Source organism: Mustela erminea, chromosome 8, assembly GCF_009829155.1.
Source record: "Mustela erminea isolate mMusErm1 chromosome 8, mMusErm1.Pri, whole genome shotgun sequence".
NCBI classification, from domain to species: Eukaryota; Metazoa; Chordata; class Mammalia; order Carnivora; family Mustelidae; genus Mustela; species Mustela erminea.
Genome location: NC_045621.1, coordinates 54951790 through 54978721, shown reverse-complemented (window position 1 = coordinate 54978721; position 26932 = coordinate 54951790). Strand labels below are relative to the sequence as shown.

General features: G+C 40.2%; 1 protein-coding gene across 1 annotated transcript in view; it reads left to right on the top strand.

Annotated features, from left to right (window-relative positions):
* The window catches only part of CCDC148 (coiled-coil domain containing 148), a 268591-nt gene extending 243136 nt beyond the window's left edge, over positions 1 to 25455 (top strand). Inside the window, exon 16 of the mRNA XM_032355649.1 lies at positions 23174 to 25455. The gene's annotated coding sequence lies outside the window, so the exon portion shown is untranslated. The remainder of the gene's footprint in view (positions 1 to 23173) is intronic.
* The last annotated feature ends 1477 nt before the right edge of the window (positions 25456 to 26932 follow it).

The following is a 26932-nucleotide window of genomic DNA, read 5'->3' as shown; positions in this document are numbered from 1 at the left end:
TTATTTTTTATGGAACCTATATTTTCTTGGGTTTTCTTCTACCCTCATTTAAAACAGCTCCATCATCTCCTTAGTTGTGCTAGATTTTAAGTCCAGGACACAGAGGTAAAGTATAAAGTCATTTAGAAGGTAAAATACATTTTTAAGGACACTTGGGGAAATTAGAAACTTTTTAAGATCATGACTGTTTGGCTGGAGAATCTAAAATACAGAATTTTTCAGATCTCAGTCAAATCCCAGGAATGATGGAGTTTGACCTAAGGAGAGAAAAAGATCTGAGAATTCTGTTTCTGACATCTGATCAATTTGTTTTGAGAAAATGGTACATGCTTCCTGATGCATTTGATGAAGAGCACTTGCTAGATTACTGCTGAGAACCAGAGCCGTCCTGGGGGGAAAGTTCTCAGGAACTTAGACACTAAGCATTGAGGAAGAGTGAATATTGCACTTCGAGGCTCAGCGTGGGACTGGATTATAATAATAGAACCCACAAGCAGTATGCCCTCGTGGGATCAAGTCTCGATCCTGAGAGAGGAATGTGGCATCAAATCTGTCCTGTTCTTGTCATGTTTTTAAAATCTCCAGAAAGACCTTTTCCAACCATAGCATTTCCTCTTTTTACACAAACGAGTGCCCGTGTTTCCTTTCCTATCTTCAATAGCATTTGAGTCTACATTTTCCACTGCTTCGTCTGATTCAGGTTTGTATTTAAGTATATGTTTTAATGTCACTGTAGGACTTACTAATTTGCCAAGTGCCTTTTTTCCCCCTCGGAGAATGTATTATCTTGTATGTGGGAATACAAGTGTGTGGAAAGAGTAGTTGCATTATCTCCTTCTGTTTTGCACATTTTCCCAGACATGTCAGTATTACTTAGCACCACATATGCTTAAAGTTCCTAATATTTATAAATAATTTCAAAAACAATTTGCTTACATTGCTTTAGACATTTTATAAATATTGTATTAATCTGAAATGCTTACCTTCACAGTATATTTAAAACAAATGCTGCAAAAATTGTCCTGTTACTTTGAAATATTACAAACTAACTTGATTTGGGAAGATTATTAAAAGTAGTATTTATTTTTAAACTTACCCAAATGAAATAAAGCGTTCCTTGAAAGCAAAAATAATTGACTTGCTAAAGGAAATCCAGCATAATGCAACATGAATTTGTGTCCGTATGGATTAGGACTCTGCTATCTGGAAAGAAAAGATCTAGATAAAATGAAAAGAATATTTTTTCATCCATATTATTATATCAATATAACATAGTTGTTTAAAACTGGCTTAAAGGACCAGCAGAAGCCTTGGAGCTTTTTTGTTTTTATGTTTCCAGACAACTTTCTTTTTTTTCTCCATTTTCTCAATCCAAATCTATAGTTTAAACCAATTGAACAAGTATTTACTGATCTCATGGCATAAGATAAAACAAAATCTCTGCAACCATTAAAAATAATGAATGAGGATTGTGGTGGTGGCAGCACGGCTCTAAATAATCTGAAAACCATTGACTGATACACTATTTTTCTAAAAAGATTTATTTATTTATTTTAGAGAGAGTGCATGTGAATGGGGAGAGGGGCAGAGGGAGAGAGAGAATCCTCAAGAGCAGACTCACTGATGAGCCCGGAGCCCACATGGGCTCAGACTGGGGCTCTATCCCAGGACCCCAATATCATGACCTGAGCCGAGACCAAGAGTCCAATGCTTAACTAAATGAGTTACCCAGGTGCCCTTGGGTATACTTTAAATAAGTGATTGCGTGGTATGTGAATTATAGCTCAATAAAACTTTTTGTTGTTGTTCTGAGAGAGAGAGTGCACAAGTGGGAGAAAAGAGAGGAGACGGAGAGAGAAAATCTCGAGCAGGCTTCTCGCCTAGTACAGACCCCAATGACACAGGCTTGATTGCATGATCCTGAGATCATGACCTGAGCTGAAATCAAGAGTCGGATGCTTACCTGACTGAACCACCCAGGTGTCCCTTGATAAAACTGCCCTTTTTTTTTTTTAAGATTTTTTTTTTTTTTTTTTTTTTTTTTTTTGAGAGAGATTGAGAAGGAGAGCCTGGGTGGGGAGGAGGGGCAGAGGGAGAGGGACAAGCAGATTCCATGCTGAGCAGGGAGCCCAAGGCGGGGCTTGGTCCCAGGACCCTGAGATCATGACCTAAGCCAATGTCAGATTCTTAACCAATTGAGCCACCCAGGTGCCCCTCCTCAATAAAACTGTTTTTTTTTTCCCCCTTAGAAAAAGAACAAGGAGAGTTACATGGCCTTATATGAAAAGAAAACCAAGATATATTGTATAGATGAGAGATGGGGGCAACAAGAGAAAAACACATATAGAATGATATTATTTTTGTAAAAAAAATACTAACTTCAGAAAGATAAGAAACCTTCAACCATTACTTTTGGACAGCTGGAATGGGAAGTTTGTGTGGAGTGGCAACCAGGAAGTCTTACTTTTCCCTTTACACCCTTCTATGCTGTGTTCGAGTTTGCCATGAGCTTGTATTATTTTCACAATTTTATCCCTTTATTTTTATAATTTCAAAGCTGAATATTTTATTTGGTGCCACATATCAGATGCTGAGCAATCTAATAATACCAGAACCCGCATACACTGCCCAGTGATGGGACTGCCCAGCAGAGGTTTGTGGTGGAGAGGAGTCAGTAAATGATGATTGACTCAGTGACAAAAGGGACTGATGGATGGACAGGTGAATTGTAAGAGTTTTGTCATTTTATGGAGTAACCAACTAACAATTATCTATTGCTGCTCTGAATAAGTATAAATATATAGAGTAGAAAGACACCGTTTAAAATAAATCCCTTCTTAGGTTGCCTGGGTGGCTTAGTTGGTTAAGCATCTGGCTCTTGATTTCAGCTCAGGGTCATGACCTCAGGGTTGGAGGGTTGGACACATGTCAGTCTCCACGTTCAGTGTGGAGTCTGCTTAAGATTCTTTCACTGCCCTCTCTTGCTGCCCCAACCCCTCTAAGATAAATAAATAAATCTTTTAAAAAAATAAATAAAATGCATCTGTCCTTTTCCCAAAGCATGCTCAGCGTATGACTGTGGAGATAGAACATTTCATGTATTTAAGAAAAAATACAAGTAAAAGGCGGTAGGTATGAGAGGACTACATAACAAGGCATTCTTGTCCTTGCTGCCCTCATGGCTTGTGTTGCAACTCCTTAGCTTCTTAGGCAATCAGAACAGCTTGTGTCTTCTCCATTTCTTCCTATCTTATGCAGAGTGATGAGAAAGGACTAGGCAGTGAGGAAACTGAGAGGATAGACCAGTATGAATGGGTGCAAAGGTTTGCATCAAGGGGTAAAGGGTTATGGTAAACACAGTGTGGCACAAAGGTAAGTCTGAAGTTGAAAACATGAAATTGGGATAGCATTGCAGAGGACCTCTGTGGTTCACCATGACTCAAACTGCCCTCCTGGAGAAATGGGAAATCCCCTAATCTCCTACACAGGTATATATAAGGGCAACTGTATAAGTTAAAGTGCAGACACAGGAAAATAGATAGTAGAATATTATGCAGCAAGATTATTGGGACCCAGAGCTCAAACATTGGGCATAGATGATTGTCTTAAGTGACATGGCTTGCTGTGTGGCTTTACAAGGTAGCAGAAGTTTTCTTCTGGGTGATAATGGGATCCTTCCAGTAGGAAAGAATGAATTTCTGGGTGCCCTTTTGTTCATATCTGGCAGATTTTCTTCCATCCCTGCAAGCTGCTGACCATTGTTACCTCTATGGTCTGTTCCTATGATGGAAAAAAAAAAAAGGATGCATCATTCAGATGTTTCCTTTGTGCTGTTTGTGCACCTGTTAGGCTTGATAAAGCTGGAAGATAGTAGTTCCTGGCATGCGAGTTTCACTTCTGTCATTCTCCAACCTAACCCCTCTTCTCAGGCACAAGCATGTGGACCCTTGAGTAAAAGCCTAAGGTGTTCAAACTTTATCATGTAGACAGTACTACATAGTTAAGCTTTCCTGGGCATAGAAACAAAGACAGTGTTTCTGGAAGGCTAACATGAGAGTTGGTACAAGTTGGGTGAAAGTGGGGAGAAGACTGGGGCTGGGGGGAGCCCTTTACAATTACTTAGAATAAATCAGGTGTGAGGTGATGTGAAAGTGGGGGAGAGTGGAGTCTGATCCTTATCAAATGATGGAGAAAAAAGAATTCTGAATTCATTCCTTCCTTTCCCTTGTACAAAATTCTTTTGGACCATACCCAGTGAACCATGCCTCCTAGTAGCCCCTTCCCTCCACACTGAATCTGGATGACCTTGTGACTTCTTTACCCAGTATTGTGGGCAGAAGTGAGGCTGTGCCAGCTCTGGACCTGAGGGTTAGGAAGGGCCTGGCAGCTTCTGCTTTTGTGTTCTCGGAAGAAACTTAACCATGGGAGAAGTCTGACCACCCTGCTGGGAGATAGCCCCCACAGAGAGCCCAAATTCCTTCCAGTAGTGAAGCATTTATGAAAATGTGAATCCTCCAGGAGGCTACTAATTTGAGCCATTGTTTCCAAGGTCTATTCTTAGAACTTTCTATTCAAGCACCAAATGATTTCCCAACTAGTGACAATTAAGTTTCACTTCCTTTTTATATTATCTTTAGTTTTGCCATAACCATCAGCTTTTATCTTTACCTGCTACTCCTCTCCACATTTCTGGAGATGCCTACATATCATACAAACTTGTCCTGGGTGCAGCTTGTCATCTTAGCCAGTCCTGTGACTCCACCCACAGTGCTAGACTCTGAAGACCATCTTCTGCCATCTCATATTTGGCCTCACATAGACAGTTGCTGTTCTCTCTCTAAGCTTGGCTCCAAACATGAAAACAGGGAATTTCCTTAATTCCACACACTAATAGCTTTGATCAGCCTGTGGCAATTCACAAGATTTATTGAAGGCTTAAAGACTTAAAGGGGATTATGACCAGAGAAGTAAAGGACTAATATTTGAGATGTGATCCCAGGCCAACTCTTCCACAGGAGTCTGTCCCATTCTCCTTGGTGTGGCTTGCCAGGATGTAGTAGTGCCATGATGTCGTAATGGCCTGCATCTGGGGGGTTCTCTTCTGCCTGCAGCCGGGCTCCAACTCTGTCAGGCCCCAAGGTATAAAATTATTCCCTTGAGACTACTTAGTCTTCCACAGTGAATGAAAAAAATGCACAGAAACAATGGAGAGAAAATGCTGGCATCACCTCCTTTGGAATACAGCTAGCTGATGGAGAGAAAGTGCCTGCAGAAATGGACCTTGGAGCCGGTGGGCTGCTTGTGTGGTGGGCATAAGAGCAGCACTGAATCTTAGCGATGCTGCCAGTTTCAGAGTAACTCCCATCTGGAGCAGGGTCATGAAGTTTCCTTATTTGTACCCTTTGCGAACAGTTAGGTATTCCCTCAACTCATCCTTTTACAGAGAAGACACTCATTTCAATAGTCTGACTCTCTTGAAGGAGTCTCTTTGTAATCTTCTTCATGGTGCACAGACTGAACTGATCACACTTTAGTTTTCTATTTTTAATGTGACCTGGTACTGTTTTTTAATCCCCCAAATTGATTTCTCAGTCATGTTTACCAGTGTCTTTGCTTACCATTACTTCTTGGATTCTGTACATTCTTCTGAGTTTTTTCCCCTGCTGAACTAGATTCTTCAATTAGCTGTTCTTTCAGCAGGAATCTAAGTGTAGGATTTTTACTTTGTCCTCCTGCCTGAATAATATCCTATCTGGGTATAAAACTCCACATTTCTGATATTTTTCCTCAGGACTCTGGAGTTATTATCTTCTAGATAATCTAGAATCTTTTAGAATTTATGGCTGCTCTTGAAATATGTGCTATTAATCTAATTGTTCATTTATAGTGAATCTGGCTCATTTTTTGCTTGCTTTTGATATTTTCTCTTAATTTTCTTACTTTCACTACAAAATTTCCATGTGTGATTTAACTTTACTTATACTGCACTTCTTTAATACTTATGTCTTTCACCAATTCTGGAAATTTCTGCCACTACGTTTTTAAATATTGTCTCTTTATTGTTCTTCCTGTTCTCTTCCTGCTTCTGTTAGAAATATTTTGGATCTTTTCATTTTATTTTCTGTATTTCTTATTCTTGCTTTTATATTTCCCATTTCTTTTTCTTTCTGGGCTATATTTTCAGATTTTTTTTCAGTTTTATTTTACACTTATTCTTTCTTCAGTTGTGCTTAATCTGCTATATAATTCATTTACTGAGTTTTGTCAAAATTACAAGTTTTTTTCACGTTTGTAATTTTCAAATCTTGAAAGGTTTTGAAATTTGGCATTTCATTTGAAAATAAACTTTGCTCTTTGGTCTGGTGTAGTGATTAAGACCCTATATTCTGGTAAATGGATTGAAAGTGTACCATTACCACCCCGACTCCCTGCAAAATCCTGTATTAAAATCCCACCCCCCCAGTATTGGTATTAGCATAAGGGGCTTCGGGGAGGTGATGAGGTCATGGAAGTAGAGCCCACAGGAATGCAATAAGTACCCTTGTAAAAGAGGCTCCAGGCAGTTCCCTTGCCCCTTCCACCATGTGAGGTTGCACTAAGAAGATTGCAGTCCATGAACCGGGAAACCAGCCTCACCAGACATTGAATCCTGTTAGCACCTAGATCTTGGTCTTCCCAGCCTCCTGAACTGAATTGGAAGAACCAATTTCTGTTGTTTATAAACCCCCCAGTCTATGCTATTTTGTTATAGCAGCCTAAATGAACTAAGACATTTGTACAAATAATGCCTTGTACAAATTTCAACTCTGCCACTTTTTTTTGTGACCTAGAGGAAGTTATTTAGCCTTTCTGTCCCAGTTTTCTCTTCTTTAAAATGGGAAAATACTAATACCTCATAATACAATGTTGCTGTGAGAATTAAATGAGCTACTATATTTTAAAAAGATTTTATTTATTTATTTGAGAGGGAGAGAGAGAGAGACAGTGTGCAAGTGAGAGCTCAAGACCGGGAGGGGAGAAGCAGGCTCCCCATTGAGCAGGGAGCCTAAAGCAGGGCTCTGGACTCTGGGATCATGACCTGAGCTGAAGACAGCCAATTAACCGACTAAACAAGCCAGGTGTGCCCAAATGAGTTAATATTTGCAAAATATTTGCAAAATGAGTTAAGATTCACAAAGCATTTAGAAAAGGGCCTACCAAGTGGCCAGTACTGTACTATTATCATCAGCAGCACCAACATTATTCACAGTAGCTTGTCTTTTTGCATTTCTCATTCCTGTGTTTTAATTACTCCTGTTACAGTTTTAATAATTTTAAAGATCTTTCTTTAGTAGTCACTTTCTAAGTTTCATTCTAGTAACTCCCATTATCGGGTCTAATCTTTTTGTATCTTGTGTCCATTGCCTATACCTCACACAAAAATAGTTACTTGCTTATTCTTTGACTTCTTATCATGGGCTCATCTGCAGCAAGCTTGTCACACCCTTGCCACATAGGTGTGTCTGTGTTCCCCAGTGCGGGTTTTGTATTTACTCATGCTAAGGGGTATCTCTGTTTCCTAACCAAATTTCTGTTTATATTTTAAGTGAGGTTTCATGGAATATACCATAAGTTTAAATTCCAAGTCTGAATGAGTATCAAGCATGGAGTTTGGATTTCTTAGGGAAATACATGTTTATTGGATTTGAGGGTCTTAGGTTTTTGAGGTCTTAGTTCCAACACCTTGCCTCCCCAAAAATGAGGCCTCATGTCTAAATAAGTTTAAACCCAAGCCTCCAGGTTATCAGGTATCTATTCAGGTCACCACTCTGATTTAAATTTTCTTTTTTAAAGCATATTTTAATTCCCTTCCCAAACTGTTTCATACAGCTTTTGTAGATGTTTCCAGTGCTTTGGAGATATGTTAGCTCTCCATCTTACAGAACCCCAGTAGACTTCTTCCTTCACATAACATGATTTTACAACTGCCTTCCTTTCTTGCTAGTCTTCCTGACCTCTCAGTATTTCCTTTCATTTTTTTTCTTATCAGATTCTCCCACTTCACATCAGTTTCTTTCCTTCTTTGGTAGCTTATTTTGATCCTACAGAGTCCCATATGTGCTATGTTAGCCCGCAAAGATAAATAGCCCTATTAATTGGTCTTTTCCTTTCATTGAGACACCACGGCATTTATACCAAGAGCCATGCATATTGGGTTGATGCAGGAAATTTTCACTTTAAAATCAGACTTTGATCCTGTAGAAATATTCCTAGATATCACTCCTCTTCTCTCTAGTGAGTATTTTAGATTTAATCATTCTTTATGATAGCTATTGATGTGTTTGTCATATTTTTTTCACTGGATTCGTGACTATGATGAACTGTGCTTTGAAAAATAGCCTTGGTTGGCTACACTGTCTTGAGGAATAGTACCCAGACAGGCTAATGCAAAGATTCAGACCTCCTTGGCAGATATATTCCTACATTGAAGATAGGAACATTGGGCCAAACAATCTTTCTACTGGTAGCCATTACTATACGCATCTCCTTTGCTCTGACTCCTAACTCCCTATGTAACCTCTTAGAGACCACGACTCCTTCTGCAGAACAGAGACCTGTGTAGAAAGGACAGCCTGTAGGCATGATCCTATCAGGTCACATAGTGATAATTTTCTCCCTAAAACCTAGTAAATTAGAATTTGGCATCATAAAAACCACAATATAGACCTCACTGAGCCCTTGCTTTTAAAAAACTGTAGAAAATATGCAAGCCATAACATTTACCATTGTAACTTTTCTTGAGTATCTAATTTGGTGGCATTACATACATTCACATTATTGTGCAGCCATCACCACTGTCCATCTCCAGAACTTTATCATCACTCTCAAACGGAAACTGTACCTATTAAACAATAACCCCTTTGTCTTCTTTCCCTCAGCTCCTGGTAACAACTCATCTACTTTCTTTCTCTATTAATTTGACTACTCTAGGTACCTCAGATAAGAAGAATTATGCAATATTTCTCTTTTTGTGTCTGTCTTATTCCACTTAGCATGACGTTTTCAAGGTTTGTCCATGTTATCCTATATGTCAGAATTTCACTAATCCTTTTTTTTTCAATATATTGAATTTTATACACTTTTGCTCGAATTCTCCTTTGCCTTTTAGCAAAAGAAATACTTGGGAAACACATCATCTTCACGTGAAAGGGAATTTCTATTCTGAAATATGTAAGCTGATTAACTTATTAGGTGAAAATGTGAGGGCACTGACCTTCACAAGTAGGGGAGCTGACTAGTCTAAAAAGAAAATGACGTCTTTGGCGGCCACAGCTTGTCTTTAATCCATCTCTGCCCTCCCCGCAACCTTGGGATATTGTGGAAGGTCGCGGTCAAGTCTTGGTCATCCACACCTGGACAAAGTTTCTTGTTACTGGTACTTATCTCTACCTTACTTCCCCTCCTCCCACTCACCTCTAACAGACTCCTCATTGGTTCTGTTCTATGCCTTTCAGCCACTTCCCTTTGCCTATCAAGACCCCATCTCCTTAACCTGATTTGTAGGGTCCCACAGAATAGAACCCCATTTTATCTTTCCAGATTCAGCCAAACAGGACATGACTAGAATAGTGATGTCCTATTTTCCTTCCTTGTCTTTTTGTTTTCAATGAAAATGCCTTCCCCCAAGTGTCTTTCAAAATTACAGCCCTTAAATAAAGCTTGTCTCAAATATACACCTTGTCTAAGAAATCCTAGCTTCAAATCCTAGCTTCATATGATCATTCTCTCTGTGGACTCCCCCAAATGTTTTTATTTCTACCTCTCTTTTGGAGTCTATCAGATTATCTTTTAAATTATAACACATTTGTCTTAGTGCCTCAAACTTAACAAGCTACACATTGTTGAAGGAAGTTACTGTGTCTTGCTTTCCCACAATACCTATTACTCTGACTTACATGAAGTAGGTTCTTCTACCATTTGCTTGTTGACTTAGTGCAGATCTGTGGTATTGCAATCTTAAATCAATCATTGTACCAGCTGTATAACAGGAGATATCTTTTGAGTCCCTGTGGAAGAAAGAGGAAGGCAGGACAATGAAGTGTGGGAAATGTATCTGAGTAGTGGATTGGTTTCCATTGCTGAGTATTTACACAGAATAAGTAGAACATTGATAACATTTTGTTTGTCTCTTAGTTTTTGTTTTTTGCAATGTTGTGAGGACATGTAAATGCAAAGGACCTTAAACTCAGATGAAAAATAATGTGATATGAAAATGAAAAGAAGAACCTAGATCTTAAATAATTCATTCTTCTTATTCTAATAGGGCATGGAGCAAAATCACTTTACTCCAATGATTTCTGTAACTCCAAATGCCCAGTGTTTCATGATGATAATGATTAAGCTACTGTAGAGAGAAACAGGTTTTCTAAGAAATTTTAGTAATTTAGAAAAAATAAACACAATCTTAAATTACTGCCTTTTGTAGCTAATTCTTGATTAATCATCTATAAAATATAATATTGGTTCTAGGTCCTTTGCTTGATGATTTTTAAATTACTTAATATTTACAATATTTAAATCAAGCTTAAAGTTTCAGGGGAAAGAAGTGGTTTAATGGTGGGTTTTGTTCTTTTGTGAAAATTGTCATGCTCAGTGTTTAGAAAAACAAATTATAAATACTGATTCTGAATTGAGTGATACCTATTTGGGGGAAGTAAAAAAGCAAATTAGAAATGGGGAAACAGTTAAGGAGTTAAATAATGAAGCAGGTTGCAAATTACAAGTCTTTCAGTTATTCATTTTAGGAGACACAGGATGGCAGAGCCACTGGCTATTGTTTTAGGATTCTTTGAAGACAGAAATCCTGAAGGACTGAGGAAAGAAAAATTATAGAGTTCATTTATTTTTTAAAAGGGACAAAGAGAGGGGCATCTGGGTGGCTCAGTGGGTTAAGCCTCTGCCTCCGGCTCAGGTCATGATCCCAGGGTCCTAGGATCAAGCCCAGCATCAGGCCCTCTGCTCAGCAGAGAGCCTGCTTCCTCCTCTCTCTCTGCCTGCCTCTCTGCCTGCTTGTGAGCTGTCTGTCAAATAAATAAATAAAATCTTTTTTAAAAAGGGACAAAGAGAGACCCCAATAACTAAATATTAATTTACTTAGCTTTAATTCCGAAATGAAGATTATAGATCAAATCCTCAAAAAACCTACTTGTGGTATTGACTTCTCCAGGCGCCCAGGATCCTGTAGAGGAACAGTGTGGCTTTATGAAACTCAGTATGTGTCAGACAATTTTAATTTCCTTCCATGACAGGATGACGGGACATGTAGCTTGGAGGCAAGCAACAGAGGCCATTTATCTGTCTTTTACTCAAGCTTTCAATGCTTTCAAACACGTGATGCCCAGCAGTCCTCTAGGAAAATAAGTCAAGCACCATGTTTCTCAAGCTTCAAGCCCTGGAGAATTCCATGAGAACTTTTATGTGTAAAAATAAACATTCTTGTATTAGAAGATTATCTTTTTGAAAGTATTCTACCAGTTAAAAGAAAAATACTAACTTCTGTTTTGCAGTAAAAAAATTGTAATCGAGGGCGCCTGGGTGGCTCAGTGGGTTAGTCCGCTGCCTTCGGCTCAGGTCATGATCTCAGGGTCCTGGGATCGAGTCCCGCATCGGGCTCTCTGCTCACAGGGAGCCTGCTTCCCTTCCTCTCTCTCTGCCTGCCTCTCTGCTTACTTATGATCTCTCTCTGTCAAATGAATAAATAAAATCTTAAAAAAAAAATTGTAATCGAAAGATCTTCACATGGAATGGAGTTTCTTAAGTCAGTGTTTTTCAAAACGGTTTTGGGTCCCCAGATGTAATTTGGAGGCTGTATTACCAGGTCGCAGCAGGAATCAGATGGTACAATTAAACTGAGGTACTGAGAGAGTTACTGAAAGGACTGTTTACAAAGGGGGAGGGGTCAGGACAGAGCGAACAACAAAGGATGGTGCAGCTGGGAACAGCTGTTACCAGCCCTGATCTGAGGGGGTAGTGAGAAAATTACCAGAACTTGGAGAGGACAACAATATGGCAAGGCCCACCAATAGGAGGTCTGGACATTGGTAGGTAGGGGACACAAGTTATCCTGCCATGCACAGCCTGAGGCCGGTGTCTAGACCCATGAAGTTTTATGCAGATTTGGGAATATATGTGTGACTGTGTCTCTTCCTGCAGAGCGGGCCCATAGATTTTATCAACAGTCTCCAAAATGAGTCCCAAATGTTAAGAGCGATATTTTTAAGTGATGGAAATAAAAATTCAAACTGACTTTGTTATATTCCTGAGCTTTATGGTTTATAGCACTTCTTAAGGATCTACAAGGTACAAAGCACGAAATAACATTCTACCAATAGATACAAATAAGCCAGGAGAAGTTTTTTAGTGTATTTTGGACCAAAGATTCAGTTTGACTAAGCAACTGTTAAGTGTGTCAGTTACTTATTTTGTTGGTGCTTAGAAGTGAAATGTGGGACTAAAGAGCTGATCATGGTTGTTCATGAGTTCACACAGCAAATTACACTGAATAATATACACATATTACTCTGAAAGGTTGGTTAAAAATATAATTTGGGCAAAATTAAGTTGACAGGCAGTTAGCTATATATTAACTTTTATCTGTCTATCTATCCTATTTATGGTGGCTTTGTTTGTTGGTTTTGTTTATTTTTGTATGTATATCATTATATACTACTACACACACACACACTAGCACTGTGCTTGGTACATTGCAAGAGTGAATGAGTTATACATGTAAATTCATTACGTATATACATACATATATAATTCATATATATATTATTATATACATACAAACTATATGTCTTAATCAGCTCAAGCTGACAAAATATTAAGTGGCTTAAGCAACAGAAAATTTCTTTCTCCCAATTCTGGAGGCTAGAGGTCCCAGATCAAAATTCTACCCTATTCCATATCTAGTGAGAAGATGGCCAGACAGAGTGAGCTCTTTGATATCCCTTCTTATAAGTACCCTAATCCCATCCAGTCAGGGCCTTACCCCATGATCTCCTTTACCTTAATAATTTCTTACAGATCCCATCTCCAGATATGGCCACACTGGGATCAGAAGTTCAACATATACATTTTGGAGGGGATAAAAAATTCCTTTTTAAAAAAGATTTATTCTGCAGTAAGGACACTTAAAATTTACCAGAAGAGTAAACCTTAAGTATACAATATAGCATTGAGTATAATCACCATGCTGTGATCCCAGAATGTATTCCTCTTGTAACTAAAAGCTTGTAACCTTTAACCAATTTCACCAGCAACTCCCTAGTTCCTTGACCCCCAGATCCTAGTAATTGCTATTCTATTCTGTGTTCAGGAGTTTGACTTTTTTTTTTCCATTTAACTATTTCACATGTAAGTATTACTATGCAGTATTGGTCTTTCTTTGGTTTATTTTACTTAGCATAATGCCCTTCAGTTTCATCCCTGCTGTCACAAGTGGCAGGATTTCCTCCTTTTTATGACTGAATAAAATAGTCTATTGTATGCATATGCCACATTCTCTTTATTCATTCATTGATCAACACTTAGTGTCTTTTCCCTATCTTGACTATTGTAACTATGTGAGGTAGTGGGTGGTGTCAGTTCACTTGATTGTAGTAATCATTTCACGATGTATATGTACATCAAATTATCACATTGTACACTTTAAATATATACAATTTTATTTGTCAATTATATCTCAGTTAAATATATATGTGTGTGTATATACACACACAACGAGGAATAAGAGTCAAGTGAAAGAGCTTGATCTTTATATAACTACTCCAGGGGACACTCCATCTAAAGACTTGTAGAAGGTGGGGTGCCTGAGTGGCTCAGTGGGTTGGGCCTCTGCCTTCAGCTGAGGTCATGATCTCAGGATCCTGGGATCAAGCTCCGCATCAGGCTCTCCGCTCGGCGGGGAGCCTGCTTCCCCCTCTCTCTTTGCCTGCCTCTCTGCCTACTTGTGATCTCTGTCAAATAAATAAAATCTTTAAAAAAAAAAAGACTTGTATAAGTCCACTTAGAGGAATACCCTGCCCTATTCACAGGCTACCCATTCTAATTCATTGGCTCTTGACCCTGGCAGCAAATCACCAGGGGAGGTTTTTTAAAATAGGGCTTCCCTGTCCCATTTCCAGAGATTCTTATTTAGTTGGCCTGAGGGAGGGCTCCAAATGGTGTTTTTTAAAGGCTTCCCTGGTGATCGTAATCTTCCCTAGTGTTGAGAATCACTTGGAGTAGATGCGTTGACCACCACTCACCCCACCTCCCACACCCGGGCCATCTGCTCCAGGGCCCACGCTTCTCACTGCACTACACTGTGACCTCTTAGAATCAGGACTAGTTGTTCTTCTCCTAATTATTAGTTCACATTTTATCTTAGAGACATTGTAAAATTTTCTCTTTATGAAGCAATGCTAGCCAGCCCAAAGCCAATTTATGGCCTGCCATCTGCCAATGACTAGACTGTATGGAACGTGTCTATGCATCTCAGTATCAGCTCCAGGCTCTGTGCCAGTGAAGCCCCTTCCCTTCACGGTTCCCTTTCCTTCCTCATTTATTCTAATTTATGCTATCTGGATGTGCTTTTATTATTCTTATAAACTGTTTCTAATTATTTTAGGGAAGAAGGAGGGATATGTATTTATAATGAATGAATGAACAAAGGAACAAACATATTAAAAAATGCACAGAAACCCCTATACATAGAATAACCAGAAGAGAGTTTTTGCAAGCCTATCTGTTTCTTGAAGAGTGTTCAAGGAAGGCAAGATGAAATGAGTGAGTGGAGAAGATGAAAATAGCAGTAAAGTGAAAGGCAGGCACAGGTGAGCAGACAGAAAATACCTACAGGGAGCTACTCCATGGCAGTTTTAGGATAGAAGGGAGACACGGGCCCTTCAAATGAGGACAAGCTGGGCAGTCATAAGCCAAGTTCATGAAAAAGGATGAATGTTCTCAAGACAATATCGGACTGAAAACAAATTGGTATCTCCTAGGGTAACCCTAGTTCGAAAGGAGCAAGAAGAGAAGTCATGATGGGGTGAGGGGGAATTAAGCTTAGAGACCTTCCTGAAGGTGGGTAATATCTGGGTTTGGTTGTGAAGCGGGGAAAGCCATATGCTCTAGGAGAAATCCAGGTTCTAGACATTGCCACAACTCTACACTAATGTACAGAGGCTCTTCCTCATCCAAAAAGTAAGATGGGAAGGGCAGTCAGGGGAGCCATGCTGACAAGGGACTGACTAAAGGAAGGATGAGTCTTGCAAAGATTTTGGGCATTTTGTGAGAGTTTATACAGTAAATGCTAACAAGAGGATTCATTCTTCATTTAACAAATATTTATTGAGCACTTAGTATGTGACAGGCACTGTTTTAGGTTCTTCGGTTACATCAGTAAATAAAACAGGTACAGACTTTGCCCTCGCAAACCTTATAGTCTAGGCAGTAGACATTCATTAAATAATGACCCAAATCACAACATAATTGCAAGCTGTGGTGAGTACTTTGAGGAGGCTGTAGAGGCACTGTGGGAAGCTGTGGGCAAGGCTGGCTGGGAAGACTCTGGGTTGAGGACCAGGAAGGTGGTGGACATATTGGAGAAATATTTAGGAGAATCAATTAATAGGATTGGGCAATTGACTGGGAATCATTGAAGAGGTCACCCAGGTCCCTGTCTTGTTCTGCTGATACCATTTCCTGAGATGGGAAATAACTAGTGGGGAAAACACACATTCATACACAAACTTATGTACTTATGTAGGCAGGGGCACACACACACGCACACACACACATGCGCACACACACACTCCTAGTCAGGAGCTGAGATGATGAGTAACTGTAATTCTTCTCTCTCTTTCATAACTTCCTCTTCTCCCAATAAAAAGGAAAATAAAGGAGCTTTTCCATGACCTGACAGGTAAAAATTCAACCCAAAGGCTAATGGATTGCACTATGAAATATTCCATGTGGTCTACAAAGATACGAAGCAACGGGAAAACCTCACTAGGGGCTGTGGTGTTATTCTACGTTACTCTCAGCTCTGATCTTTCTACCTGATGATCGATTTTTGGGGCACCCTAGAAATCGCACTCCAAACATCTCTATTGCCAAAAGAAGTCCTCAAATTGATGCACCTCTCAGGAGGGTTGTTTATTGTCACCGACTAAAAGAGAAAATCCTTTTCTGAGCAGGAGCAGGCTCCTGCAGACTCCAGCAGCCCAGACCATGTTGACCACCAACAGGGAACCCCGCCCTGTGCCTCCACTCTGTCACTCACATGGCAGATAATTTTTATTATGGTTGGTGTTAAGATTTATTTGAGTCATGACCGTATAAATATCTGTCCACAACATTACACACTATACAAGTGGGTCAGCCATCCTGCACCCATTCCCCCATCCACACTTCCCAACTGCTCGGGCTTCAGAAACCCCTCCAGGGGGCAGCAGCTCCCATGAAGGACAGTCACATAAAGCACAACTTTCTCATCCTGAACTCATCTAAACTCAGTTGTTATTAATTCCTCACCCTATTTGGTTAATACTGAAATGAGATTTTTAAATATGGCTTCTTTGAAACATTTCCTCAAAAGACAAGAAAACTGCTAGAAGGCAATTTAGTCATTTGTGAGTTCTGAAAAAAATCAGGATTATTCTTTGTTTTACCTAGGGCTTTCATCTGAATATAAATATATGGCCTAGAATTATTATACTCCATGATAAAATCAGAAATATAGGCAAACATAAGCCTCTAATCCTAGTCCATGTTGCACTGAAATCACGCAGCGGGTAGAAAAGAAGAGTGGTCAAATTTCCTGAAGGGTGACTTTCTCATATAGACCTACATCACACAAGCACTTTCTTTGTGTAGCTATTCTAAATGTGCGTCATCAATTTCTGTCACTTGTCCAACACCTAGTAAGTACCTGACAATGTTCCAACATTTCTGGACTGGTTTCAGAAACAGAGTGTCTGGAAACTGTATCTACAAGTGGCTAATCTATTTTGATGTGAGCTTAATTAATGCTACATATGAAACTCCAAATGTTACAATCCAAGAGTTTAAAATTTTTAATTATTAGACTAACTTAGTTATTCTAAGATGAAATTTTAATTTAATATTAAGCATTAAATTCCTTTACAATAAATTCATTTTTCAAGAGAAAGGGGTTTTATAAAACCACTCTGTAATGCTTGTAGCACATGGATAAGAACTACATAAAAACATCACAAATAATATATGACTTCAGCACTACAATTCAAACTGCAAACTTGCAGGGAAGGATTGGGCTACACAGTTATGACATCTGGTCATGAAATCCAAGCTGCTGTTTGATGAAGTTGGAGATTAGGGGCTGAGGCTGTTGCTCATGGGGTAAGCTGATCTGGTCACATTTAAGTCCGACAAGATGCGTCACATGGAGCGCAGGAGCTAGAAAAGCAGGTGACATCATTACTGAACAAATGGGTTTGTCTTTGTGCAGAAACCAGACAAATATCTCGATCTCCCTAGCATATGTACTTTGTATTATCTCCCATTACATAGATACAACTTCCTGAACCCTCTAGCTTTTCATATAATTCATATTTCTGTGGACTCCATCAAACATTCCATCTAAGTAAGTTAACTGGGATAATCTTAAGCACTCTCCTTTTTAAGGCTCAGGAAAGCTTTGTGTTCAGGACAAGAATACGAAGAGATCTTTGCCATCCTAGACACACAGAGCTCCCAGCTTCCTATCCTATTGCCAATTCTTAAAGAAGGATCTTCTTGCTTGAGGGTATTACCGGAGAACGAGCTATTACTCCTGAGATGACATTTTACTCTGTGGTGCGATGTTTGAGTTTGCTTGCTTCAGCCCCTGCTGAAGAGTAAAGTAAATAGAGAAGAGATATGAAAGCAAACCTCAGGAAATACCAATAAATGTGATCCCTGACCCTTGTGAAATTTGAGAAGGAAAATATGAAATGAAATGCATAAACCTAAGAGCCAGCACCATGAGGGAGCAAATTTTTTTAGAATTTAGTTTCTAAAGAATAGGAATAAAAATTTTAAGATAGATATGAAACCAGGGGAGAAGTACAAACATCTTTTTCTTAAAAAAAAAAATTACAAAACAAAAGAATCTCTTTTATGAAAAGTCACCATGAAGGTACATGAAGGTAGTGTCTTTGGTTTCTTCCACCAAGAAGAACCAGAGAGAAAAACTGGGTCCCCTACAAATTCTTTATTGTCAATTTCACATGAAATCTTTGATTTCAAGGAACATGGTTACACAGCTGAAATCAATGTTAACTACTTTAAATAGATAGCAATGTAGTAATTTCTATCTTCAGCTGTACCATTTTATTTTATTTATTTATTTATTTAAAGTAAGCTCTACAACCAATGTGTGGCTTGAACTGACAACCCCAAGATCAAAAGTCACATGCTCATTGACTAAGCCAGTCAGGTGCCCCTCATCTGCAACATTTTAGATAGTTATACATTTTGGTATACATAGGATTAGATGTGCTTACATTAACAAGATTCTAAGGCATGGAGATCAAGTTGGGTGTGGATGTGATATTTATTTTTTTGACCTCCACACTAATTCAGACTACTTAATAAGACCTTAATTTGGGAAGGAAAAATGGACTGTAATGATATGAGATGCTATCCTTTTTGTTCGGTTCAGTTCTTGTTATATGCCGACTATTTACAATATCACTGAGTCCTTACAGCCATACTATGAGCTAGCTATTATTTTTATCCCTTTTGACAGATGATGAAATGAGGGCTTAAGGAGGTCAAAAAATGGCCCGGAATGACGTAGTTAGTAAATCGCCTCCTGAAGAGCTGAGAAGAGTTCTCTGCCTTCCATCTACTGCTCCCCTGAGCAGGCACATGGTGAACCATTACCCAGACCTGCCCTGAACTCCTGGTCAACCTGATTCTCCTGTTCAGTGAAGTGAAAAGCAATGAAAATATTCAACTTGAACTGAGTCAAATATTTTCTCACCTAGGACCCCGTGTATTCAAAACTCACTCACTTGTAAAGCAACTTGGTTGAACAGGTAAATAAGCAAAGGGACGGGCTAGAAACTTCCTCAGTTCTTTGAGTTAATGATCAGCAAGTCTGTGAAGCCTGACTTGGGTTGGCAGTAGCAGGGAAAAGCTGAAAGTCCTTCTCTAATCCTTCACTTGGCAAAAGGATAAAAGGAAACTCGTGCTCTGTACTTTTCACAGAGTGGAAGCAGGCTTTACTAAATGTCTTTTCTGGTGATTTCAAGGGGAATGCCAAAGATGGAAAAGAACAGGTCATAGCAACCCCATCGGTGTTTTCTCGACCTTGGAGGACCCATTAACAAGTAGCATATAATAATCTTGTCACCTAAAATTACTATTTCCATGAGCAATTAAAATGGACTAATTACCCAAAACAATTTGTCAAAATTAAGCCTGACAGCTTTGCTACCATAATCCTCAAATTGGGCAGGGAGAGTGGCTCCTATGGAGAGATACTTAGTGATCTAGCTGTCACCAAGGAAGTTGTCAACTAACTGACCTTAGGCTGCCATGGGATGGAACACACCAACATGAACAGGGAGCTTGATGTACCTCAGACCCACCAGGAATTCCTAGTGGTTCTGCATTCTTTGGGATCATTTATTGTCCCTTTGAGCATCTGATGAAAGTTGTCGCTGGAACTTCGTTTCACAGAAATACACATACACACAAAATATTCATGTATCATTTCAGGGAATTCAGGGCCCCTGAAATCCACCACGCAAACCTTAGGAATCCACAGATCTCGATGGACCCCCCACTTCAGCCCTCCCTCTCTGATTCAGATGGACTCCCAGCAAGGTATTTGCATAAACTGTAGGCAAAGACAGGAAGGCAAGGCACAAATTGCCCTGTGCACTGCAGAACCCAAATAAGGCTGGGCCTAAGAAAATGGTGAAGCAGCAAAGGTTAGCTTTGGTGTTTCCAGGATGGCCCCTATGACTGCTCCTCTTCCACCTATCCCCAGCCTTTTTCATGGCCCCCTACACTCCCCATCTTTACGGGGTATATGTGTGGAATATAAAACATAGAAATCTCAACAACCCAGAGCCTATGCATATCCTCTGTCTTCCCTGAATCTTCAATTTCAGGCTATTGGCTGCTAGTCAAAACCAAGTGGAGAAAATTTATATTCAAAGGGGTGGATCCTAAGCTAAGGAGCATAGGAATAATTTGTTCTTCTAGACTGGTATTTCTTTGAATGTGTACCACTGGTCCCCTGGATCAGAACCGGAGCTTGTATTGTACGTGTTTTAAGATTTTGTTTATATGAGAGAGAGAGAGTGCGGGAGTTGGGGCAGAGGGAGAGAGAGAGGCAGAGAATCTCAAGCAGACTTCAAGCTGATTGCAGAGCCCCATGTAGGGCTCAGTCTCACGACCCTGAGATCATGACCTGAGCCAAAACCAAGAGTCAGAGGCTTAACCAACTGAGTCACTGAGTCGTCCCCAGGGCTTGTTAATAATGCCGATTCTTGGGCTCTATCCTGGACATACGGAATGAGGGATGAGGGTGAGGGAGGGCAGTAAATCTACATAGAAAAGAAAACCTTACCTGTAAGTTATTTTCACCTTAGTATTTGAGAACCATTGCTTTAAAAACTTTAAACTTCATCCTGAATCAAATCAAGATACAACTACATACCTGAACCCCAGTGCTTTAGGTTCCCAAAGAAATGCTGATTTTAGACAGAACAGAGATTTAGCATGAACTCTATCAAGAATTGCCCCAGATCTTTTATAAAAGAATTATTGAAGACATTATCTATTATAATATAGGTGACAATTTCACTCAAGATTAACATTCAGATGAACATTTGGATGAAGTCTTGAATGCTTTCTTTTATTAGATAGTGAATGTTATGTAACTCAAAGTGTTTCCATTTTCAACTTGGCCTCCAGGAAACTCAGAACTTAATCTAAGTATTTAGCTTTAGTACTATACTCCCAGGTGCCTATTAAACTTTCTTCCTTTATTGAAAGCTGCTGCCAATATCCATTCAAAAAAAAAAAGAAAAACAGAGAATACAAGTAATCTGTCAGTAGATAAATGTGTTACTCTTTTACACCTAAGGAATACTGGAGAGAGTAGAGATCAGGAGACAGGAAATCTCAGTTCTCATCCATATATCTTTCTCTGCCTAGCTGGGTTTCCTTGGCAGGTTGCCTCATTTCACCATTTGAGAGAGGGGCAAGTTGGATCTCAGAGGTCTCTCCCCGGTCCACACTCTCAGCTTATGCGCTTCCTATTATCTTGTTGGTGTGAGGGGCATGCTGTCATCTCCAGGAAGTCCAGCTGCAGCCTTTAGTCCTTGAGCATCTGCTGGATGCTGGACCCCCAACTGGAGGTGCATCAGGATTGACAGAGGACTGAACCTGATGTGCTGGGGGTGGGAGACTCCAGGAGGGGCACCCAGGAAGCCTCACTGGGGTCACAGTGAAGGCCAAAAAGGTCACAAGCAATGCCAACCAGACAAAGGGTTGAGTCAGTGGCCCTAAATGATCCTCTAATATGTGAGTGTATTGGTAGGGTGGAAGGGAGGAGCTGGATAGAGGGCAGGAGAGGACAACTAGAATAAATGAAATAAAACTATAGAGGCTTACCTTGATTAAAAATATATAAAAACCAACAAAGAAAAAAGAATTTTTTAAAGTCTTGTTTTTGTAAAAGTAATAAATGAATTACCTACCATTTATGCCTGATTTCCCAGATATACTAATTTTCTTTGCAAAATAATGGTGATACATCCTACTGCATAAGTGTCAAATTAATGCTTTATTTGATTCCAACTCTAACCATCTTGGTATATGCTGAGCCCTTAGGGTTTGCTGGCTGAGGGGAATGACTATCTGCTCACAACTTTTTTAAAATAAAGAAATCTGGGGACACCTGGGTGACTCAGTGGGTTAAGCCTCTGCCTTCGGCTCAGGTCATGATCTCAGGGTCCTGGGATCGAGCCCCACATCATGCTCTCTGCTCAGAGGGGAGCCTGCTTGTCCCTCCCTCTCTGCCTGCCTCTCTGCCTACTTGTAATCTCTCTCTCTGTCAAATAAATTAAAAAATCTTGAAAAAAAAAAAAGAAATCTTCACTTTTATTGTTGTTGCTCTTCTGAACAGACTGTGAACCTTGTGTGTCCATGGGGAGCTGCTGGGATGACACAGCAGGGCATGGTGCAAAGAGGCCTCAAATCAGAGTTGGGCTCCAGTCCCAGCTCAACTGTGTGTTAACTGGGGGACTTGAGGGTTAGTTATTGAACTTCTGCAAGCCACAGTTTGTCTCTTGGGAGAGTGAAGAGAGTGGCATTTAGTTGCTTCTTACCCTTATGTAATAATATTTAAAAACCTGGATTTTTTTTCTATTTTGCAGTTAAGAAATGCTCTAACTCCAGATCGAATGTAATCTTTAATCCTTGTTGTAATATCTTCTTTACCAGTGATCGCCATGCAGTTCCCAGAGCCCACTATCCTTCGTTGCTGGAACCAGCAGAAGAATATAAAATTGAGTTAAAAATCAAGATTCTGCTCCCTTTCATTGAATTGTAATGAAGTAATATCATAAAGACTGACTATATCCCCAAAGTTACCAGTATCTGGTAACTTTTATTTCAAAAGAAATAACACTGGATTCTTCTTTTACCAAAAACCAAAACCAAAACCAAACCAAACCAAAACAAAACAAAAAACCACAGTGAGTGCTGCAAATAACAGAAACAAAGACAAAGAAGAGGATTTAAGCAGAACTCAATCTTAGATAAATATTAGGTTTCACTTACTGCCATGCAAGCAAGCATATGTCAAAAGGTAGCACTGTCTTTTAAAAATGGGTACAAACTGAACATACTTATCACAAGTTCACAGTTCAAAAGGATTATCATCTTTAATCAGAGTGTTAGGGTTTTAATTGGATTTTGCTTGGAGGGAGAGATATGCATATTATAGAATCACAGATGAATTCATTTATACAGCATTGTACAGTGGGTTTATATTATTCTGAAGGTTTAGCCTTTCAGTGGGGAATAATTCTGTGAATGCCATCATTTCCCTTCACCCTAATCTTTGTTAAAGCAACACTGGATTTCCTCTGTTCTTTTTCAGGATAACAAGATCAGGATAACAGCAGTGACTTACAGGTGTCCGTGGCTACCTTTCAAGCAGTTTGTACACCTATCAGACATCAATGGATCCAAGGGCTAGAGCTCCAGCAGTGGGAGGGGATGAATCTTACAGCAAAGGAAGGCTTCACTTAAGGCTTTGCCTCTTCCTGTTTGGACAGTTCAGAGATCCTCTGGGGTCCATTAACAATTCCAAGCCATCAGTTATGCTCAGGGAATGAAGGAACCAGATGAATTTGCCATAGTCATTTTTCATGGTAAATGAGAATTAATGTCCATTCCTTCCATTCATTTATTCATTCATGTAGCAACTACTTACTGAATGACCAGATGGCAGATATTATTCTAAATACTGGGGATATAGCCAGAAAACTACAAACAAGTTCCCATGTTCTCATGGCGCTTATATTTCTAATGGAGAGAGATGTTAAATATATACCTCTAACTCATTAATATATGTAAAATAGTATATAAGTTAATATATAGAGAAACCAGAGTATAATTTATAGTGGTAAATGTGATACAGAGAAATGGAGTACAATGGGTTAGTGAGTTGAGTTGAGGTCATCATACAAGGAAGGCTTGCTGATGAAGTGAGATTTGTGGAGAGAGCTGATATGAATCATAAGATAAGAAGTGGTAATCCACTTGGACACAAGACCTTCTCCCCCGGGGATGAAGAAAGATCCAATTTTGCATCAATCCAAATTCCGCAAGTGACTCCTCTGAGTTAGAACAATGGCTTCTAGAAGACCCTTGTTTAAATAACAAGCTGTATATGAGTTGAAACCATTAGCCATCACCACCTTTGTATGAAGTCAGAGCGGTTATCTAGTCATCTGGTGATATCCAAAGGACAGAAAAGGCCATTAGAGAAGGTGGTCTGGACAGACAGGGTGGAGGGGGCCATTATTAACAGTAGGAACAGAATGGTGGGGGGCTGGGGGAGCAGGGGAATAGGCCTGAGAGGTCAGCTACAGCCTGTGGGCCCTGAGCCATTGCTACCAAGTGAAATGCATTGTCCAGTGGTACTTAACCACTGATGTCTTCTCCCTAAGTTCTTCCATGTTAAAGCAGCCTCTTGTGAAGGCTCTCTCAGTTCCCCACAGCAAGCTTTTTGAGCTCACACAGAGCTTTTCCAAGCTTCACTGGTGTGGGGGAAGGATGTTAAAAAGTGGTGATTAAAGATGGGGACATGGTGGCATTGTATGCATGGAGATTTGACCTGCTGGTCAATCTGCCGGGGGCACTGTAACAGGAATTCACCTTGAAAACAGTGGCGTCTGAGGGAGATAAGAGTCCCCATCACCACAGAGAAATTCAGACAGAAATACTCCCGAGAACTACAGGATGAGAGCTACAGATGCAACTTGTAGTGTGAATGTTGGCAGTCCAGAAGAGGTCGGCTCAGGGCCAGAGCTGCAGCAGAGGCTCGGAAGCTAGGTGCTGTAAGGCTGGGATCAGCTACCTATGCGTCCAGAGCCGCAGGGAAAGGAAAGGTCTGCAGGGCTTCTAGGGCTACAGAAAGCAGGAAAGATAAGAGTCTAGGAGAGCTCTTAGGAGCAGGGAGAGCAAGGTCACAAAGAATCGCAGCAAGGACAGAAAGTTCCCTCATAACCTCTCTCTGGGGTTTTGGCAACACCCTTAAAGAGAGATGAATCAGGTCCAGCATTCACAAGCCTAGATTCTTCCTGGCTGCCAGTCAGTGCCTCTTAGGAAAGAACTGATGGTCATCACCAAACTTACAACCAGGGCAGCACTATTCAGAAGGAGGCAGTTTTTGTCTAACTAAACTGGTTATTGATTCTCCACTTGCATATTACGGGGAGCCGTGGTTCAAGTGACCACTTGTTATTTCTATAATAAAGAAATGCGAGGAGCCGCTTCCTAGGGCAGACATGTCTAAATCCAGGTGTTCCTACAGATGGTGTGCTGATTGGACCGTTGCTCAGGGCAAGGTCAAGCCGCCACCACCTGCAGCTCTCACTCTCACTAACTTGTGGGGGGAAAAGGGTGTTAATGATGACCTTCTAAAGAGGATAAGGATGCATTTGAATTCTTCACCCATATATTACAGGGATCTGCATGTTATGTGTATTCTGAGAGACATGGTGGTCCTACGAGTAATCTCTTCGTATGAGCTGTAACTTCTTTCTTAAAATGTATTTTTAGAAATGTTACTGCATATATTTGTTTGTAGTTTTATATATTATAATTGATCAACTATAAGGACAAATATTGGAATTAAAATTCTACCTGTGATTAAAAGACACACTAACATGTTATAATTGTTGACGTCTTCTTTGGAGGTTTCTTATCTGGGAGATGGGACACTAGACTCTCCAGATGTACTGCCAGTTCCACTGGTCGCTCCTCCTTGGTCTTTGCTGGATCTCCCTTACCTCCCTTAACATTTCACATCTAATCGAAGACCTTTTCTCCTCTGTTTCTAGACGCTTTGTTATCTCATCTGCTGTGTGGCTTTAAATGCCAAATTTATGCTGTCAACTTACATTTTACTTCTCCAGCCCGAACTTCTCATCTAAATTCCAGATTCACAAATCCACCTGCTTACTTAGCCTCCATTTGATGTCTATTACTTCTAATTTTCTCCAGTCCAGTCATGTTAACTTCATCCTTCCAGTTGTTCAGGACCAAAACTTAGAAGTTGTTCTCAACTTTTGTCTTTCTCTCAAAATCCATATCAAATCGCCAAAAATCTTGTTGCATCTGTCTTCAAAATGTACCTTGAATCTGACTACTTCTCACTACCTCCACTACTATCACCCTGGGCCATCATCTCCCCCTGGACCACCGTACTACCCTCTTACTCCCCTCCCTGCCTCTGACTGTGGTGCCCCACCCCAGTAGGCTCTCCCCAACTCAGCAGCCAGTGGGCGCCTATTAAAATGCAAGTCAGATGTGGTCACTTCTTTATTCAGAGCCTTATAGTGACTTCAGAGTGAAATTCACAGTTCTCACTGTGACCACACAGTCTGCACACCCCCACCTCCTCCCACTCTGCACTGCTCTCCCTCCTCCAGTCACACTGGTCTCCTTGTTCCTACAACACACTTTGCATGCTCCTGCCTGGGAGCCTTTGATTTGCATGTCCCAGGCTCTTCCCTAGATATCCATGTGCCATTTTCCTGAATAGTACCTTCTCCATGCACTCTTCCCTGACCATGTGATTTAAAATTGTGGTTTCTGATCCTACTCTGTTTTGTCTCTGTTCCGTTCCCCTATCCAAATTTTTGCCATAGCACTCTTCAGCATCTAACATGTTACTGTTATTATATATCACTGTTTGCTGTTTGTCCCCCTCACTAGACACCACGGGGCAGGGACTGTCTGTGTCGTCCTCTGCTAAATCCCCAGTGCCTGGGCGCTCAGGCCACTAGGCTGATGGACAGAAGAAAGTCTTTCTTAGGGTTCCTGGGTAACTCAGTTGGTTGAGTGTCTGACTCTTGGCATTGGCTCAGGTCATGATCTCAGGATCCAGGGATCCAGCCCAGAGTTGGGCTCCACGCTCAGCTAGGAGTCTGCTTAGGGATTCTCTCTCTCCCTCTGCCCCTCCACCCTCCCATGGGTGTGCTCTCTCTCTCTCTCTCACTCTCTAAAATAAATAAATAATTTTTTTTAAATAAAAAAGAAAGTCCTTTCTTTAAGAAGGTAATAATTGAGATAAATCTTACCAACCAAAGATTTGACTTGAAAACTAGGTTTCTTAGTATTGTATCAT